We start from the raw sequence: 17,828 nt of genomic DNA, 5'->3' as shown, positions 1-17,828 counted from the left end.
CTTCTTCAGAAGTTTCTCTTTCTTTTCTGATTTCCTCATTTCTTCCATCTGTGTTCTCTTGGGTGGGGCTTGTCATTTGTTTAATTAATCTCTTTATATCTTGCCTCACTTGGATCAGGAGTACAGCTTTAAATTCTTCTATGAGATCATGAAGGTACTTTTTAATTTCGCCTGATGCTGTGTCGAGCAATGGGTGGTTACTGTGCTTGTTCTCTTCAGTATTTACTTCTCCTAGGCTTATTTTCTTATGTTGGGCAACTGGAGATTTTTAAAAAATTTTTATCTCTTGTCATGTTTCTGGTTTCTTTCAGACTGTCCTGGGGTTCTCTGGCCCTCTCCGAATTGCTTAGGACCTTTCAGAAGTGTGCTGACTTGAGTTTTTGCTGTCCTCCCCAATTTGCTGTTATCTGGGGTAGGCTGGGATGCAGGGGCGGTACAGGCTAGTCTCCAGCCTCTGCGCCAGTCAATCTGTAAATTAGGCTGTACTTTCTGGATGTCACTGAGTTGTGACTATTTTGTATCTGCTTATTGGGCCCCAAGCAGAGGCTTGGTTTAGCCCCAGTAGCTCCTGCCGGTTCTCTTTGTACCAGAAGCAGCTGACTAATGTCACTATGGCACAGGTTTCTGCCCAAATCCCAGCTGTTTTCTTCCAGACCTCTCTGTGACAGGAGCACCAGAACAGCAGATCTGCCCAAATCCAAGATGTCTCCCACTAGTTCTCTGAATGACACTGAAGCCAGCACGTACTCAGGGTCTGCCCAATTTCAAGATGTCTTCCACAAGCCCTCCTTACAGGGGGACTCAGTGATGCCACTGAGCTGTAGGTTCTGCCCAACTCTAAGATGGCTGCCACCAGACTCTGTGTTATTGATGTCCCCGTGGTGGCGGGCACTTCCCAGTTCCAAGATGTTCTCTGGCCAACCCCAGCAGCTGCGGGGTCCCCAGTACTCATCAGGGTCCAGCACAGGTCCTTTTCCCAGGTCCACCGCACACCACGCCACCCACCTTTCCCGCACTCTCGGCACAGCGCGGATCGGTCAGAAATCTGCTCAGCGTTTGGCTTTGGAGCTCCAGAGCCTTTCACAATCTCCTCTGGTGCAGCGGGGCAGTCCTGGCTGCTTCTCAGGGTCCCAGGTCTCAGTTTCCAGCAATCACCAAAAGCCAACACAGCTTTCCCTGTTGGGTCCACGAGTCAGTTTGTTGATTTAAAGGCACAGGATTTGCAGTCTCCCGTTATCAGCCTTCACAGTCTCAGCACGACTTTAAATCCTCCAGCTGCGCTGTCTTGGTTCATAAGAATCGTTATCCATTTGTCTGGCCCTCTCCATGTTGTCATATTCTAGCTTCTAATATGATTTCTCTGGAGAGACTCTCCGCTCGATACCCTAGCAAGCCGCCATTTTCTCCTCCATCCCCTTGTTGCATTCTTTATGACGACACTTGCAGCTGCTCTCACGCCAGAGCCACAACAAAATAGGAACTCATTCTGTGTTGCTGCTCATTTGCAATTTTCAGTGACCTCCTACATCTACCTGCTTTGTAGGCCTTTCAGGCTCTCAGTTGTGTTTTTAAAAGTTGCTAGAGTTTATAGTTTTTATCTGAGGAATAATCAGTTTGTTCTGTGTGTTAAGTGCTCATTTCTCCAATTTGGAAGCAGAATTCTAGGGTAGCCAGTGTAATAAGCACGTAAATAAGACTCTTAGTAACAGTTGATTTTCTTTCTTTTTTAAAATTTTTTTTTATTTTAAAGAGATTAAGACAAAACAGGACATAACAAAGCAGATCAGAATAGTACAATGTAAGCAACACAGAATTTCACTAGAAAACAACCTGTAATTAACAGTAACTACCACAATGTCGCTTTCTTTGAAATAGTTGAGTATAACTTCATATACAATAGTATCAAACATAAATAGTATAAAAACATTCAAGAGAATGAGAGTATCACAAGGCATTCAGAACCAAATAACAGAAAACAAACAGTGGCTACTATATTATCTCATTTTCCATAGAAAATTTGTTTATACTTTCACACAAATACAATTCAGTAAGGTACAACATGATAGAGCCAATGAAAACAGAAGAGCAAAAGCATAGTAGGGCTTCAGAGTGAGATGATATTATAATGGGTATTATAATGACTGGGTATTATAATGACTTGTTTCCCTCAAATTAGCTGTTCATAACATCACAGATAATAAAATTAAAAAAACCAGGACAAACCCATTACAACTAACCAATGTGATCATTATAAGGTTTCAGAACAATGTAATGGGGAATCATGATTACGATGGACTCTTATCTTGACCATTCTTTCTGGAGTGAGATGGAATCTCAGCCTTGTTTTAATTTGCATTTCTCTAATGACTAATGATAATGAACATTTTTTCATGTATTTATTTGCCATTCGTATTTCTTCATCTGAGAACTGTGTATTCATCTCAGATGCCCATTTTTGGATTGGGTCTTTGAATTTCGGGGATCTGATTTTTTAAAAAAATTCTTTATAAGTTTTAGACAGAACCTTTGTCTGAGGGACAGTTCACTAAGATTTTTTTCCCAGTTTGTGGATTTTCGTTTCATTATGCTGGAGATTTCTTTTGACATACACAAACTTTTTAATAAGATGTGATCCCAGTTATTGATTCTGGGGAGTAGTTCCCATGTGGTTTGATTCCTGTTCATGAATTCTCTACCTACCCCAATGTCTTCAAGATGTTTACCTACTTTGTCTTCCAACAGATTTAGTGTTTCTGTTTTAATATTTAGATCTTTGAACCATTTAGATTTTAGTACACAGTGATAAGCATGGGTCTAGTTTTAGTTTTTGGCATATGGAGAGCTAGTTTTTCCAGCATTAAAGAGACTGTCGTTCTCCAGTGAACATGTTTGGCCATCTTATTAAAGATGTGGTAGTTGAGTGTATTTGTAGTTGTGGTTGTATCTTATAATCTATTCCATTGATCTTCATATCTGTTTTTATTCCAGTACCATGTTGATTTTATTACAGTACCTTTGTAGTATAACTTCAAATCAGGGATTATGATGCCTCCTGCCTTGCCTTTGCTGCTTATAACTGTCTTTGCTATTCTAAGTCTCTTCTGGTTCCAGATGAATTTTAGGAGTGATTTCTCTAGGTCTATGAGGTATGCTGATGGTATTTTCATTGGGATTGCATTGAATCAGTAACAGTTGCTTTTCTTACTGGGCCTTATCAATAGTGCAAAATGATATTTTACATTCCTCACTCTCACCCTTATCCTGCCTGCTTCATTCTTCTTTATAGAACCTGACATGCATGTGTATTTTTGTATGGCTTCTCATTCTCCTCCATTAAAAGGTAAGGCTTAGGAGCGCAAGACCTTTATCTACTGTGTACTCAGTGTGAATCTTCAAAAGGGGAGGAATCAGGGAAAGGTGGGAAGCCGTGGGCACCAGGAGGGCCCCTTTTAGCAGCTGGAGTTTCACATAAGATGATCTTATTAACCACGGTGGTTTCCTAGCCCATTAAGAACATTATAGACTTTTAACCACTAGGTGGTGCTGTCTACCAATTTTCTTAAGATCAAGTCTGAATAGATCTGCTTTTCATCAATTCCAAACCCTTACTCTTCTCCAGGACCCTGCTTAAAATGCCATCTCTGTAGCTGCACGTCCCTGCCCTCAGTCCAGAGCTGCAGGCAGAAGAACTCCTTGACAATGACTTCCTCTCTCACCCCCCTCAAGCCTTTGTATGCATTTCATGGTGCAAAGGGCCCTGGACAGTGTAAATTAGAAGTGGCTTCTGCCCTGCAAGAAGCTTTGTTCAGCCAAGTCCAACTGGCTTAAGCCATGCATTGGATTTAATAGATTAACTTCCCTCTGGTGTTCCTACAATGGTGCTGGTTATGTTTCAAATGTGTGAAAATATTTGTGTAAGTGATCTGTGTCCTGTGGCTCAGATGGGGTCCCTGTATGGAGACTTGAGGGAAAGATTCCTATTTTGGTTAGAATGCAAGAGAAGAGGGAAAAAGAGTTCTCAGTGTGTGCTCATGGTGGAAGTAAGTGTGCTCTCAAATGATTTCTTGATTCTGCTATTCCTGTCATGATTCATTTTCTACCAGCTTCTTGTTCTCTATTGCAATCAATAGAGTGGGAACTGAGTGCTGTCATCTGACTCTGTCTTGCATTTACCAGCAAGAACCTGGTAGACTCAAGCATCCTTTCTTGGGAAGGGAACCAAGAAGTACTGAGTCTGCCCTGAATTAGGTGTGGTACTAGGGACTTACTATATATTAACCGATGTAATTCTAATGATCTGCAATCATGAGTGTCTCAGTCTCCATTTTATACACAGAAAACTAAAGCTAAGGGAGGTTGACTATCTTGCACATCAACATGCAGGCTTGCTCTACATTTGTGTGTCTTTTAAAATCCTCTCTTGAAAGTAACCTTAGTTATATTCTTATTGAGACACAATAGCTACGATTTAAAAGAAGGCGGTTTAATTTGGCTCATAGTTTCAGAAGTCTCAGTTAATGGCTGGTAGGCTTAACCATAGGAATAGCACAGTGAAAAGGCCTGAATGAAGGAAATCTGCTTATGTCGTGGTGGCCAGGGAACAGAGACAGAAGAGAAGAGAGGCAGGGAGGGATACAGGTCCTCCCTGTTCATGTTCCTAACAATTTGCCTCCACCTCCTAATAGCAAGTCAGCTATACCATTTTATGGTTCAGTCTTCTTCCAAAAGTACACCGCAGGGTGAATGAGACCCTTGGGGGACAATTAGATATAAATTATAACAACACTTGCTTCTGGTTCTTGGTTTAAATTTTGCATCTCTTCACAAAAAATGTGTTAAGAGTTGCCTACAGCTTTGGTTTAGTTCCCACAACCTCCAATCTCTCACCTACCCCATCGGGTTATGCTTTTATTAATATTTGTGTTTTTTTTAGTTTTTATTTTTATTTTAAAGGGGGTAAAATTATACACATCAAAACAGAACAAAATAGGACATAAGAAAGCAATGTACGAGATATAAATTTCAAAGCTAGACAACCTGAGATCTTCAATATTGATCATATTGTCTCTTGTTTTCTTCCAAATAGTTGTCCATGTCTTTGCATACAGAGAATTCATACAAAACAACATAGTATAAAATTGATCTAAACAGAATGAGGAAGGCATTAGGTGTTCAAAACCAGACAATATGGAAGTCACTAATGGCTGTCGTAGAGTCTCTCGTTCTCTTCAAAATAGCTGCCCATACTTTCATGTATATTGAAGTTCAACAAAACAAAACAGGCAGGGGGGAGGGGTTGCTTGGTTTCCTGGCACTCCAGCTCCCAGCGTGGTGCAGGTCCCAGTAAACGCCACTGGCTCCTGTCCTGGGCCACCATAGCCTGCCATGCTCACAGCCGCTCACGGGGTGGGGAGGGGTTGCTTCAAGCTGCCTCTTTCTAATGAATTGACCATTTCACTGCCAAATTCTGAAATGGCCAACAGACATAGAAAGACATCTCTTTAGGCTCTTGTTTGCGACCAACAGTGTCAGGAAGTTGCGGGCCTTGATTCAAGGCCATTTTTATTAATGTTTGTGTCTGAGACTTTTCTCATCAAGGTCACTGATGACCTTCATGGATCAAATCCAATGGCCATGTCTATTTTTCCTTTATCTCTTGGCAGCACTTGGCACATGTGGTTAGTCCTTCTTTTGATGCCCAGGTTACCACACTCTTCTGATTTTCTTGTTATTTCACAGACCACTCACCCTTCTGTCTTTGTGATGTTGTTGCTGCTCTGCTCTGCTACTAACTATATGAATAGTCTTGGTGACCCATTACACACTCTCCTTTGTTGGCCCCATATGGTCTTGTGGCTTTAAATCTCCAGCTTGACTTTTCCTGGCATCGCCAACTCACACAACCAATTCCTTACTCAATGTGGCCATGTGGACAACTAATAAGAATCTTCAAATTAACAGGACCCAAACAGAACTCCTGATTCCATTCCCTAAATGACTTTCCCCCAGACTTTCTTATTTCTATAAATTGCACTAACATCCACCTAGTTGCCCCAACTCAAGTCTTTCTCAGTATGTCTTTTTTTTCACGACCTCGCACTTACCAGGCAGGAGCTTATGCTGCTGAGCTAAATCCCCGGCCCCTCAGAATGTCTTTCTGATTGTATCCTCTCAAACATTTCATTAATCTACTTGCTTTCTTTTGTCTCCTCTACTCCCTCCCTGGTTCAGGCCACTACCACCTATAGTCTGGACTGCTGCAGGGATCTCCCTTGGCCTCAGTAATTCATCTCTGCACAGTAACTAGATTTCTTTAAGCATTTACATTGGAAGATGATAATTGCTTAAAAGTACCCACTGACTCTCTACCTTTCATAAAATAAATCACACACTTATAAAGCAGCCAGCCACACCCTGTGTACCCACTGCCATTGGAGGAATTTTCCTGCCAGTAGGCAGCATGGGCCAGGAGAAGCAGCAAGCCATGTGCCTGCATATTCTCCACCACAGGGGGAAGTTTCAGTGTAGCTGTGCTGGTCTGGAGAAGTCCATCTTGCACCCCACTGTCTCCTCAGGAACCCAGATTTGGAGAAACCCAGATGCCTGGACCATTCCCCTACATCATAGATGGGCAGCCAGTGTAGAAAGCACCTTGGACCCCACAACTGGGTCATCTAGAGAAACCCAGGGAAATGTCAAGATGAAGGAGCAAAAGGCAATCTCAGGCTTCCAGTTCACACAGAACAAGCCTAGGAGATATAGACATAGAATAACTTGGAAATTGTGCACCTAAAATTTCTGAAATGATAGCAGTTGTAGTAAAGAAACAATTTCATGAAGCTGTAAAAGAAATCAGATCAGAAATAATATCTCAAGTAAAAGAAGAAATGACAACCCTAATGAAAGAAATGCTGAGTACATCTAAAGAAGATATACATAAAAGAAAGAGGAGCATAGGAAAATGTTGGAACTTTGAATGAACAATATAGGAAAGAATTATAATGCATGAAACAGATTGAAAGAGATATCCAGGAAATTAAAAACTCCATTGAAAACTAGCAAAACTGCTTGAAAAAAAACTGAAGGTAGACTTTCAGACCTTGAGGACAACACTGAAGCTAGTGATTCCAAAGGGAAAGATCTCTTCAAAATAATAAGAAACCAGGAAATAACAATTCAACAGCTGCAAAATGATGCAAAGAAAAATAATTTAAGAGTGAGAGATATTGCAAAAAAGCAGGAGTCAACACAAATGATATAAAAACACTATTTACAGAGGCAATAGCAGAAAAATTCCCAAGCATGGGAAAAGAATCTGACATGCAGATAAGTGATGTATATAGAACTCCAATGAACCATAACCAAAATAAATCTACACCCAGACATATCAAGATCCCAGAAATTCAGCACAAGAACAGAATATTAAAAGCTGTTAGAGAAAAGAAACAGATCATCTATAAAGGAAAATCCATCAGAATCATGGCAGACTTCTCAACACAAGTTATCACATCAAGAAAATCTTGGAGTGAAGTATTTCAAGTCCTGAATGAAAACAATTTCCAATCCAGATTTATGTATCCTGCAAAACTATCTTTCAAAATTAACAGAGAAATAAGATACTTCAATGATACAGAACAACTGACGGAATTCACAAACACCAAACCAACTGTACAAAGAGTGCTGAAGGACATTCTAGAAAGAAAATGACCATGGTTCCAGGAACAGCAGCAGAGGGGAATCACCATGTAGCACTGGATCTTGTGTACAAAGTTCTTCCTCTTTCTGGTTCACTCAGAGAAACTTCATCTCTTCTTCTGAAGTCTCTGTACTAGTCTGTGTCTTCCTAAGGACCAGCTCAGGCCTCTGGGACCTCACAGTGGATTCTCACATGTGGGGATTGAGCTCATGACCACACACTTGCAAGACAGGTGCTTATGCTGCTGAGCTAAATCCCCAGCCCCAAAATATTTGCTTTGTAGCTTTTTTTTTTGGCGACCTTGCATTTGTCAAGCAGGCACCTACACCGTTGAGCGAAACCCTCGGCCCCTTGGAACCAATAATTTCAAACCATTGCATCAAATGTGTCTCCCTAAGGACCAGCTCAGGCCTCTGGGACCTTATAGTGGATGCTTACATGTGAAGAATGTGTTCACTCCTGGAGAAGAAACATGGCTTACCTGGCTGTCACAGAAGGCCTGGTAGCATTTTTTTTCTTCTTTTCTTCTTTCTCATTAACCTTTGCTTTAATGGGCTGGCTGGGGATTTAGCTCAGTGGTGTAAGTGCCTGCTGGCAAGCACAAGGTCGTGAGTTCAATCCCCAGGACCGCAAAAAACAAAACAAACAACAACAACAAAAAACGTTTGCTTTAATGGGTCTCAAAATTCTGTGGTAGATTTTTGGTCATGTTGTTTCCATTAAAAAGTATTGATTTTAAAAATGAAGAACTTAAAACTACCACACACAGAAAAACAAATGGCTCACAAAGCATTCTCCTTTTTTTTTTTTTTGAAGGTTTTACGATGCATTGCTGTCGTTAGCCACTCTTTCTCTATTAAACTTCAGTGAGAAGTTGGGAGAAACAGTTCTGGAGACCAGTCTTCCACCACTGATTAAGACTGGGGTGGCAGGTGTTAGGGATAATACTCATTTAGCCATCTGGGCAGACTTGGTGACCTTGCCTGTGCTGGCACTCTTTTTGTCTGCTGCATTGATGACACACAGCAGCAACTGTCTGTCTCATACTGCAAACAGTGAAATGAACGAGAGCTGGATAGTCAGAGAAGCTGTCAACACACATGGGCTTGCCTGGAACCATGTTAACCATGGGAGCACCACTGGAGTTTGTTTGTTTGTTTGTTTGTTTGTTTCTTTCTTTCTTTCTTTCTTAGACAAAGTCTTTTTTAAAAAATTTTATTTAAGAAGAAAAAGAGAAAAACACAAAGCAAAACAAAGCAGTGTAAGGGTACACGTAATACAGAACTACAAAAAAAAACATAACAGTAAGAAATCACCTGTTAATAGATTACATATTATCATCTTGAAAATAGTTGCTCAAATCACAGTATCAAAGAATACAAAGTGGACATTCAAACAGGAAGACTGCAAACAGCTGTGTTCAATGATCCAAAAACATTGATATAGTCAGCTATTTAACACCCCTAAACACACTTGCTGTTATATCCGTTAGAGCTCTTTTTTTTTCCCCTCTCTTTTTTACAACAAAATTTACACATTTTGGATTTTATTACTCCTTAGTTCTTATTACTTTTGGGGGGGGAGAGAATAAAGTCAAATATGGCAAAACAAAGCTGTCAGTCAAAACCAAGGATAGACATAGCATATGGTGTAGAACAGAGTACAAGGTTATCAACAATGGTTATCAACGTTGTCTCTTGTTTCCTTAAAAAGAATTGTCTATCTCATGAGATATTATAAAGTTGGACAAAACAGTAGAGAACAAGACCAATAAAACTTAGGCATTGTAAACATTACAGGATTTCCAAAGGAGACAATAGTCAAACCAGAATGGGCATCTTCGTGAATCTTATTGCCTTCAAAGTAGTTGCCTATCCCCTCAAACTTGATACTATCATACAGAATGTAACAGAGTCTAATCAGTCAAAACAAGATCGTGGGAGTATTATAGGACTTCAAAACAAGTTAATAGGAAATCAAAAAGAGTTACTATTATATATCCTAATTTTTAAAATTTTTCCCCTTAATTAAAACAAACATAAGAAATAACTAAATAATTTTTTTAAAGAATAAGGGGGAGATTGAGATAAAACAGGACATAACAATATAACAATAGAGGTCAAAGCATGACTGTTTCAGCAACCTAGTACTTCACCACCATATAACCCGACTTAATAGTAGTTACCATAGTGTCTGTCTTTTTCCTTGAAATATTTGGATAAAACTTCATATACTATAGCTTCAAATATTTCCATATCAAGAAGCCCAGAATAAAGCCTTTCTAATTAATGAGTGAAAACTTTCTAAGGCTTCAAGGCCACATAATGGGGAATCATGATTACCACATATTTTTATATATTTGAATCATTACTCACATTAGGGAAACTATTTGGTATTCACACATGTGAGATTGATTTATTTCACTTATGAGTATGGTCTCAAGCTGCGCCCATTTATTGATAAATATCTCAATGTGATCCTTGTTTATAGCTGAATATTACTCCATTGTATAGAAATACCACAACTTTTTTATCCATTCCTCAGTTGATGCACACTTGGGTTGTTTCCAAGATCTGGCAATTACAAATTGTGCTGCTATAAACATAGGTGCACATATATCACTGTGGTATGATGCTTTCAGTTCTTCTGGGAATATGCCTAGAAGTGGAATAGCTGGAATAAATGGGATTTCCAATCCCAAATTTTTGAGAAATCTCCAGACAGATCTCCACAAAGGCTGTACCAGTCTACATTCCCACCAACAGTGCCGGAGAGTTCCTTTTTCCCCACAGCCTCTCCAGCATTTCTTGTTGGTTTTCTTGATCCTGGCCATTCTTTCAGGAGTGAGATGGTATCTCAGTGTGGTTTTAATTTGCATTTCTCTAATGACCAATGATGATGAGCATTTTTTCATGTATTTATTTGCCATTTGCATTTCTTCATCTGAGAATTGCGTATTCATCTCAGATGCCCATTTTTGGATTGGATCTTTGAATTTTGGAGGTCTGAGTTTTTTTAAATTCTTTATATGTTTTAGACAAGAGTCCCTTGTCTGAGAGAGAGTTCACTAAAATCTTTTCCCAGTTTGTGGGTTTTCTTTTCACTATGCTGGAGATTTCTTTTGACATGCAGAAACTTTTTAATAAGAAGTGGTCCCAGTTATTGATTCTGGGAAGTATTTCCTGTGCGGTTTGAGTCCTGTTCATGAATTCTTTACCTACTCCTATGTCTCCAAGGTTTCTACCCAATTTGTCTTCCAATAGATTTAGTGTTTCTGTTTTAATATTCAGATCTTTGACCCATTTAGATTTTAATTTAGTACATGGTGATAGACATGGGTCTAGCTTTAGTTTTCGGCAAATGGAGAGCCAGTTTTTCCAGCACCATTTATTAAAGAGACTGTCGTTCTTCCAGTGAACCTGCTTGGCTCCTTTATCAAAGATAAGGTGGTTGAGTGTGTTTGTAGTTGTGGTTGTATCTTCTAATCTATTCCATTGATCTTCGGTTCTGTTTTGATTCCAATACCATGTTGATTTTACTACTGTTGCTTTGTAGTATAACTTCAAGTCAGGGATTGTGATGCTTCCTGCTTTGTCTTTGCTGCTTAGAATTGCCTTTGCGATTCTAGGTCTCTTCTGGTTCCAGATGAAATTTAGGAGTGATTTCTCTAGATCTATAAGGTATGTTGATGGTATTTCTATTGGGATTGCATTGAATCTGTATAACAGTTTTGGGACAATGGCCATTTTCACAATGTTTGTTCTTCCTATCCATGAGCGAGGGATGTCTTTCCATTTTCTGAGATCATCTTCAATTTCCTTTTTCAGTGTATTATAATTTTCACTGTATAAGTCTTTCACTTCTTTCGTAAGAGTAATTCCTAAATATTTCATTTTTTTGCTTGCTAATGTGAATAGTCCAGTTTCTCTTATTTCCCTCTCTGTGATTTTGTTGTTCGTGTATAGGAATGCTATTGATTTCTGAGTATTGATTTTGTATCCAGCCACATTACTGAATTTATTTATTGTATCTAAGAGTCTTTCAATGGAGTTTAGGGGGCCTTCTATGTAGAGTATCATGTCATCTGCAAACAATGACAACTTAACTTCTTCTTTTCCTATCTTTACCCCTTTTATTTCTCTTTCTTGCCTAATTGCTCTGGCTAGTACTTCCAGTACTATATTAAATAGGAGTGGTGATAAAGGACATCCTTGTCTTGTGCCCGATTTTAAAGTAAAGGCTTTCAATTTTTGGCCATTTAGTATGATGCTGGCTGTTGGTTTGTCATAAATGGCCTTTATTATATTGAGGTAAAGACCATTTATTCCAATTTTCTGTAAAGTTCTTATCATGAATAAATGTTGGACCTTATCGAAGGCTTTTTATGCATCTATAGAAATGATCATGTGATTCTTATTTTTGGCTTTATTGATATGGTGGATTACATTTATTGATTTGCGTATGTTGAACCATCCTTGCATTCCTGGGATGAATCCCACTTGGTCATGGTGTATAATCTTCTTGATGATTTGCTGCATCCTATTTGCCAATATTTTATTGAGGATTTGTGCATCTGTGTTCATTAGGGAGATCAGTCTATAGTTCTCTTTTATAGTTGGGTCTTTCTCAGGTTTTGGTACTAGAGTAATATTTGCTTTCAGGAATGACTTAGGAAGGATTGCTTCCCTTTCAATTTCATTGAATAGTTTGAGGAGTGTCGGCATTAGGTCTTCTTTGTATTTCTTGTAGAATTCTGCAGTGAATCCATCTGGGCCTGGGCTCTTCTTGGTGGGTAAGGACTTAATTACATTTTCAATTTCATTAGCAGAGATTGGGTTATTCAACAGTTTTATATCCTCTTGATCTAGCTTTGGTACTTCATATGCTTCTAAGAATCTGTCTATTTCTTCTGTGTTATCAAACTTTTGAGAGTAGAGGTTTTCGAAATAGGTGTTGATGATCTTCTGTATTTCTATTGGGTCTGTAGTGATTTCTACTTTTTCATTTCTTATTGAATGAATTTGAGCTTTTTCTTCCCTTTTTAAAATAAGGTTGGCTAGGGGCTTATCGATTTTATTTATTCTTTCAAAGAACCAACTCTTTGATTCGTTGATTCTTTGTATTGTTTTCTTAGTCTCTATTGCATTGATTTCTGCTCTGATTTTTATAATTTCCTCTCTTCTTTTGGCTTTGGGCTTGACTTGCTCTTCTTTTTCTAGCTGTTTGAGGTATAGCATCAAGTTATTTATTTGTATTCATTCTGTTTTCCTGATGTGGGAACTCAGTGCAATAAATTTTCCTCTCAGGACGGCTTTCATTGCATCCCACAGATTCTGGTAAATTGTATCTGCATTTTCATTTTCTTTTAGGTATTGTTTGATTTCTTCTTTAATTTCTTCTGTGACCCACTGATTACTCAAGAGTGTGTTATTCAGTTTCCATGTGTTTGCGGGATTTTTGCAGTATCATTTATCATTAATTTCTAATTTCAGAGCGCTATGATCCGATAATATGCAAGGGATGATTTCAACTCTTTTGCACTTGTTTAAATATGTTCTGTGAGCTAATATATGGTCTATTTTAGAAAATGATCCATGTACTGCTGAGAAGAATGTGTATTCTGATGTTGTTGGGTGGAACATTCTGTATATGTCTATCAAACCCATTTGTTCACAGGTGTGATTCAGTTCTGTTATTTCTTCGCTGATTTTCTGTCTGGTTGATCTTTCCCTTGGTGTCAATGGCGTATTAAGGTCTCCTGTTACAATTGTGTTACTGATAATTTGAGTTTTCATTTCTTTTAATAATTGTTTTATATAACTGGGTGCTCTGGAGTTTGGTGCGTATATATTTAAGATAGTTATCTCTTCCTCTTGGAGTTTTCCCCTAACGAGTATGTAGTGACCTTCTTTGTCCTTTATGGTCATTGTTGGTTTAAAGTTCACGTTGTCTGCAAACAAAATGGCTACTCCTGCCTTTTTTTGGATTCCTGCTGCATGAAGAATTGTTTTCCATCCTTTGACTTTCAGTCTGTGAGTATCCTTCTGGGTTAGATGGGTTTCCTGTAAACAGCATATGGTTGGATTTTGTTTCTTGATCCATTCTGCTAGTCTGTTTCTTTTGATTGGTGCATTGAGACCATTTACATTAATGGTTATTACTGTTAAATGCTGGTTAATTGTAGGAATGTTATCTTTCTGCTGTTGCATCTTTATCTTTCTGTTCTGTTTAATTATTTGCTTTGCTTAGTGGTTTTTTCCTTTGTGTATCTAAACTGTCTTTCAATATTTTTTGCAGGGTTGGTTTGGTGTTCATGAAGTTCTTCAGCTGTTCTTTGTCATGGAAGTATCGTATTTCACCATCTATTTTGAATGCTAGTTTTGCAGGATATATCAGTCTAGGTTGGAAATCATTTTGCTTTAGGATCTGGAATACTTCACTCCATGCTCTTCTTGACTTTATTGTTTGTGCTGAGAAGTCTGCTGTGATTCTGATAGGTTTTCCTTTATAAGTGATCTGTCTTTTCTCTCTGACAGCTTTTAATAATCTATTCTTGTGTTGGATTTCTGGGATGGTGATTATTATATGTCTGGGTGTAGTTTTATTTTGGTTATGACTATTTGGATTTCTATATGCTTCACTGATCCTGATGTCAGTTTCTGATCTCATGCTTGGGAAATTTTCAGCTATTACTTCTCTAAATATCCTCCTGACATCCTTCATGTTGTCTCCCTCTCTTTCATTAATCCCTATCACTTTGCATCGTCTTGCAGTTGTTGAATTGTTATTTCCTGATTCCTTGTTATTTTCAAAAGATCTTTCCTTTCCTGTTCAATAGCTGCAATCCTGTCTTCAAGGTCTGAAATTCTATCTTCACTTTCATTAAGGCGGTTTTTACAACTTTCAGTGGAGTTTTTTATTTCCTGTATATCTCTGTGCATCTGCATTATGTATTCTGTTTGTTTCTTATATTGCTCGTCTAGGGATTCTATCTTTTTGTTTAGTTCCTCCAATTTTTAATCTGTGTTTTCTTTAGATATATTTAGAATCTCTTTTATTTCTTTTATCATTTCTTCTTTTATCTGGGAGATTATTTCGAGTTTGAATTTCTTTAAAGTTTCCTGGAGTTGCTTGTCAATTTCAGTAGCTATTGTGTCCGATATATGAGGTGGATGGGATATATTTTCTTCTATATACATTACTCCTAGGGTTTCTTGAGATGGGCTGGAGGTTTGAGGTTGTAATTTGGTGTTTCGTTTTGTCATTTTCCTATATTTCTGTGTTTCAAGTGTTATTTGAAAGCTTCCTCAGGATCTGTTGAAAATCCCCTTCTATGTTTGCAGCTACTGAGACTCTGGCACCACGCTACCCCAAGCCATTGGGCCTGCAGAACCAGTGGCCCTCCTCTGCCTGCTCAGAACTCTGCAGTTCCAGACAAGCTGGGCCTCAGGGACACTGTGCTCCCACCTGCCCCTTGGAAGCTCCACAGCTCTTCAATCGCAGCCAGGTTAGGTTACTCACCACAGGCTGTGGTGCCTCAGGAACCTGTGATCCCTCCCTGCTTGCAGAGATATCCACAGTCCTCCAGACACACGGAGAGGCCGATGCAGGCACCCCAGATCCGCCCAGCTCCTCCTCTGTACACTGATGGCTAGGCCTGGCAGCAAAACAGGCTGGGCTCTGGGGATAGTGTGGGCCCGCCCACCCGTCGGGAGCTCAGCAGTTCTCCAAGTGCAACCGGGATGGGGAGGCGGATGTAGAGGCCTCAAACCCACCTCTCCCCTTCAGTGCACCTGGAAGCCTGGAAGGACTCCAACAGTCTGGGCAGAGATATCCACAGTCCTCCAGACACACAGAGAGGCTGATGAAGGCACCCCAGATCTGCCCAGCTCCTCCTCTGCCTAGACAAAGTCTTGATATGCAGATCAGGCTGGCTTTGAACTCACTTTGTAGCCCAGGTTGGTCTCACACTCACAGAGCTCCTTTGCTTCAGCCACTTGAGTGTTGGAGTTATAGGTGTGTACCACCAAAACTGGTCTAGCATCACCAGACTTTAAAAATCTGCAGCCATCTTCCAGCCTCTTACCAGACTGGCAATCAATCTTTTCTTTCAGCTCAGCAAACTTGCGAGCAATGTGACTTGTGTGATAACCCAGTACGGGGGCACAGTCAGCCATGATGCAGTCTGGATGGTTCAGGATAACCGCTGAGCAGTGAAATCAGCTGCTTCTATCAGTGGGTCATTTTTGCTGTCATCAACAACATTGTCAGGATGAATATCATTGACAGACACATTCTTGATGTTGAAACCCACATTGTCCCCAGAAAGAGCTTCACTCAGAGCTCCATGGTGACTTTCAACAGACTTTACTTTAGTTATGACATTGACTGAAGTAAAGGTGACCACCATCCCTGGTTTGAGAACATCAGTCTCCACTCAGCCCAGGAACAGCACCAATACCACCAATTCTGCAGTCGTCCTGGAGGGGCAGCCATAAAGGCTTAGTAGTTGGGTGAGTGGGTGGAAGGATGCAACCCAGTAGTTGGGTGAGTGGGTGGAAGGATGCAACCCAAAGCTTCACGCAGTGTGGTTCCACTGGCATTGCCATCTTTACGAGTGATGTTCTACCTCTTGAACCAAGGCAAATTAGCTCTTGGTTCCAGTATGTTGTCAGCATTCCAGCTAAAGATTGACACCCAAGCTACTGTGTCAGGGTTGTAGCTGATTTTCTTAATGTGGGTGCTGACTTCCTTAACTGTTTCCTCATATGTCTTTCGGCTGTAGGGTGGCTATGTGGAATCTATTTTGTAAATACCAGCAATTAATTGTTTCCTACCAGGTGCGAAAGCTGGAAGGGGATGCCCACGGGTCTGCCTGTTGTTAGAGATACCAGCTTTGAACTCATCAACACCAGCAGCAACAATAAGGACACCACAGTCAGCCCAAGATGTGCCTGTAATCATAAAGTCTCTGCGACCTGGGGCATCAATGTAGTCACATAGTACTTACTGGCCTCAAATTTCCACAGGAAAATGTCAATGGTGAAACCATGCTTGTACTCAGCTTTTGGTTCATCCAGGACCTGTGTATACTTGAAGGAACCCTTCTGTATCTCAGCAGCCTCAAATTTTTCAGTGGTTCTTTTGTTGATGCCACTACATTTATAGATCAGATGGTTGGTAGTGGTGGACTTGCCCGAATCCGCAGGTCTGATGATGATGATATTAGTGAGTTTCATCCTTTCCCATGTTGGCTTTGATTTAGTGGCAGTTTTTACTGCACCTATGCTATCATGGCAAACCCACTGCAAAACAGCCTAAAAGGATTTGTAAGGCTTGGCTGGGTACATCTGGTCATCTCATCCAATCCTCATAGTGTAGAGCAGGGACCTGTCACCAGAAAGTGTTCTTCATGGTCCCCAATGTTGATGTCTTTCTTCTTTTCTTGTCCCAGCTGGTTCCTCCACGTTTCTAGGCATGGCTCTCATTCATTTGAAATCATTCCTTGTGAACTCCTTGCTCTGCTATTCTACTCCCTTTCCATTGGCCATTTCACAGGCTGATAGCCATGTAAGCTGCTTGCAAGGAGCAGTGTATGGGTGGGGGCTTTACTTTAGGATGACCAGGGCTAGAGCACTCCCACGTATTAGAATGAGGAAGGTGTGTGTGTGTAAAGATCAGAAATTCAGCTGGGCATAGTGGCCAGTGTTAGGTAAAATCCTAGCACCTAGGAGGCTGAGGCAGGAGGATTGCAACTTTGAAGACACTTTAGGCTACATAGAGAATTTAAAACCATCCTGGACTACGTAGTGAAGATCCTGCCTAAAAACAAAACAAAAGCTAACAAAAAAGTCCAGGCATTCATTTACTTACCTTGAAGAGATTTCAAGAACAATTGAACACACCCATGATATACAGACTTTCAGTTAGGTGTTCAGGTTGATATCTCAACCTTGAACTCCTGTGATGGACAGAAAAAAAAGACGTTTCAGTCCCAGCTTGTCACTGTCATAGCTCTGGGCTTTCTATTTTCATGTGCTTCCTGTCATTTAGGGCTTTGAACCATGGTTTTTTACGACTCTCATGCCTGCTAAAGGCTTTGAAATGTTCTGCTGCCTTGGATGTGCTCTCT

General features: G+C 40.0%; 1 non-coding gene and 1 pseudogene across 1 annotated transcript; both read right to left on the bottom strand.

Annotated features, from left to right (window-relative positions):
* Positions 1 to 5,425: 5,425 nt before the first annotated feature.
* On the bottom strand, positions 5,426 to 5,560 carry LOC111756786 (small nucleolar RNA SNORA2/SNORA34 family). The gene has a single exon (XR_002791204.1). It is a non-coding gene; the product is annotated as a small nucleolar RNA SNORA2/SNORA34 family (small nucleolar RNA).
* Positions 5,561 to 8,644: 3,084 nt separating this feature from the next.
* On the bottom strand, positions 8,645 to 16,945 carry LOC100736020 (elongation factor 1-alpha 1-like; annotated as a pseudogene).
* Positions 16,946 to 17,828: the final 883 nt, after the last annotated feature.

Source organism: Cavia porcellus, unplaced genomic scaffold, assembly GCF_034190915.1.
Source record: "Cavia porcellus strain 051 isolate PalLab524CR breed Dunkin Hartley unplaced genomic scaffold, mCavPor4.1 scaffold_6, whole genome shotgun sequence".
Classification (NCBI taxonomy): Eukaryota; Metazoa; Chordata; class Mammalia; order Rodentia; family Caviidae; genus Cavia; species Cavia porcellus.
This window is presented reverse-complemented; position numbering and strand designations above follow the sequence as displayed.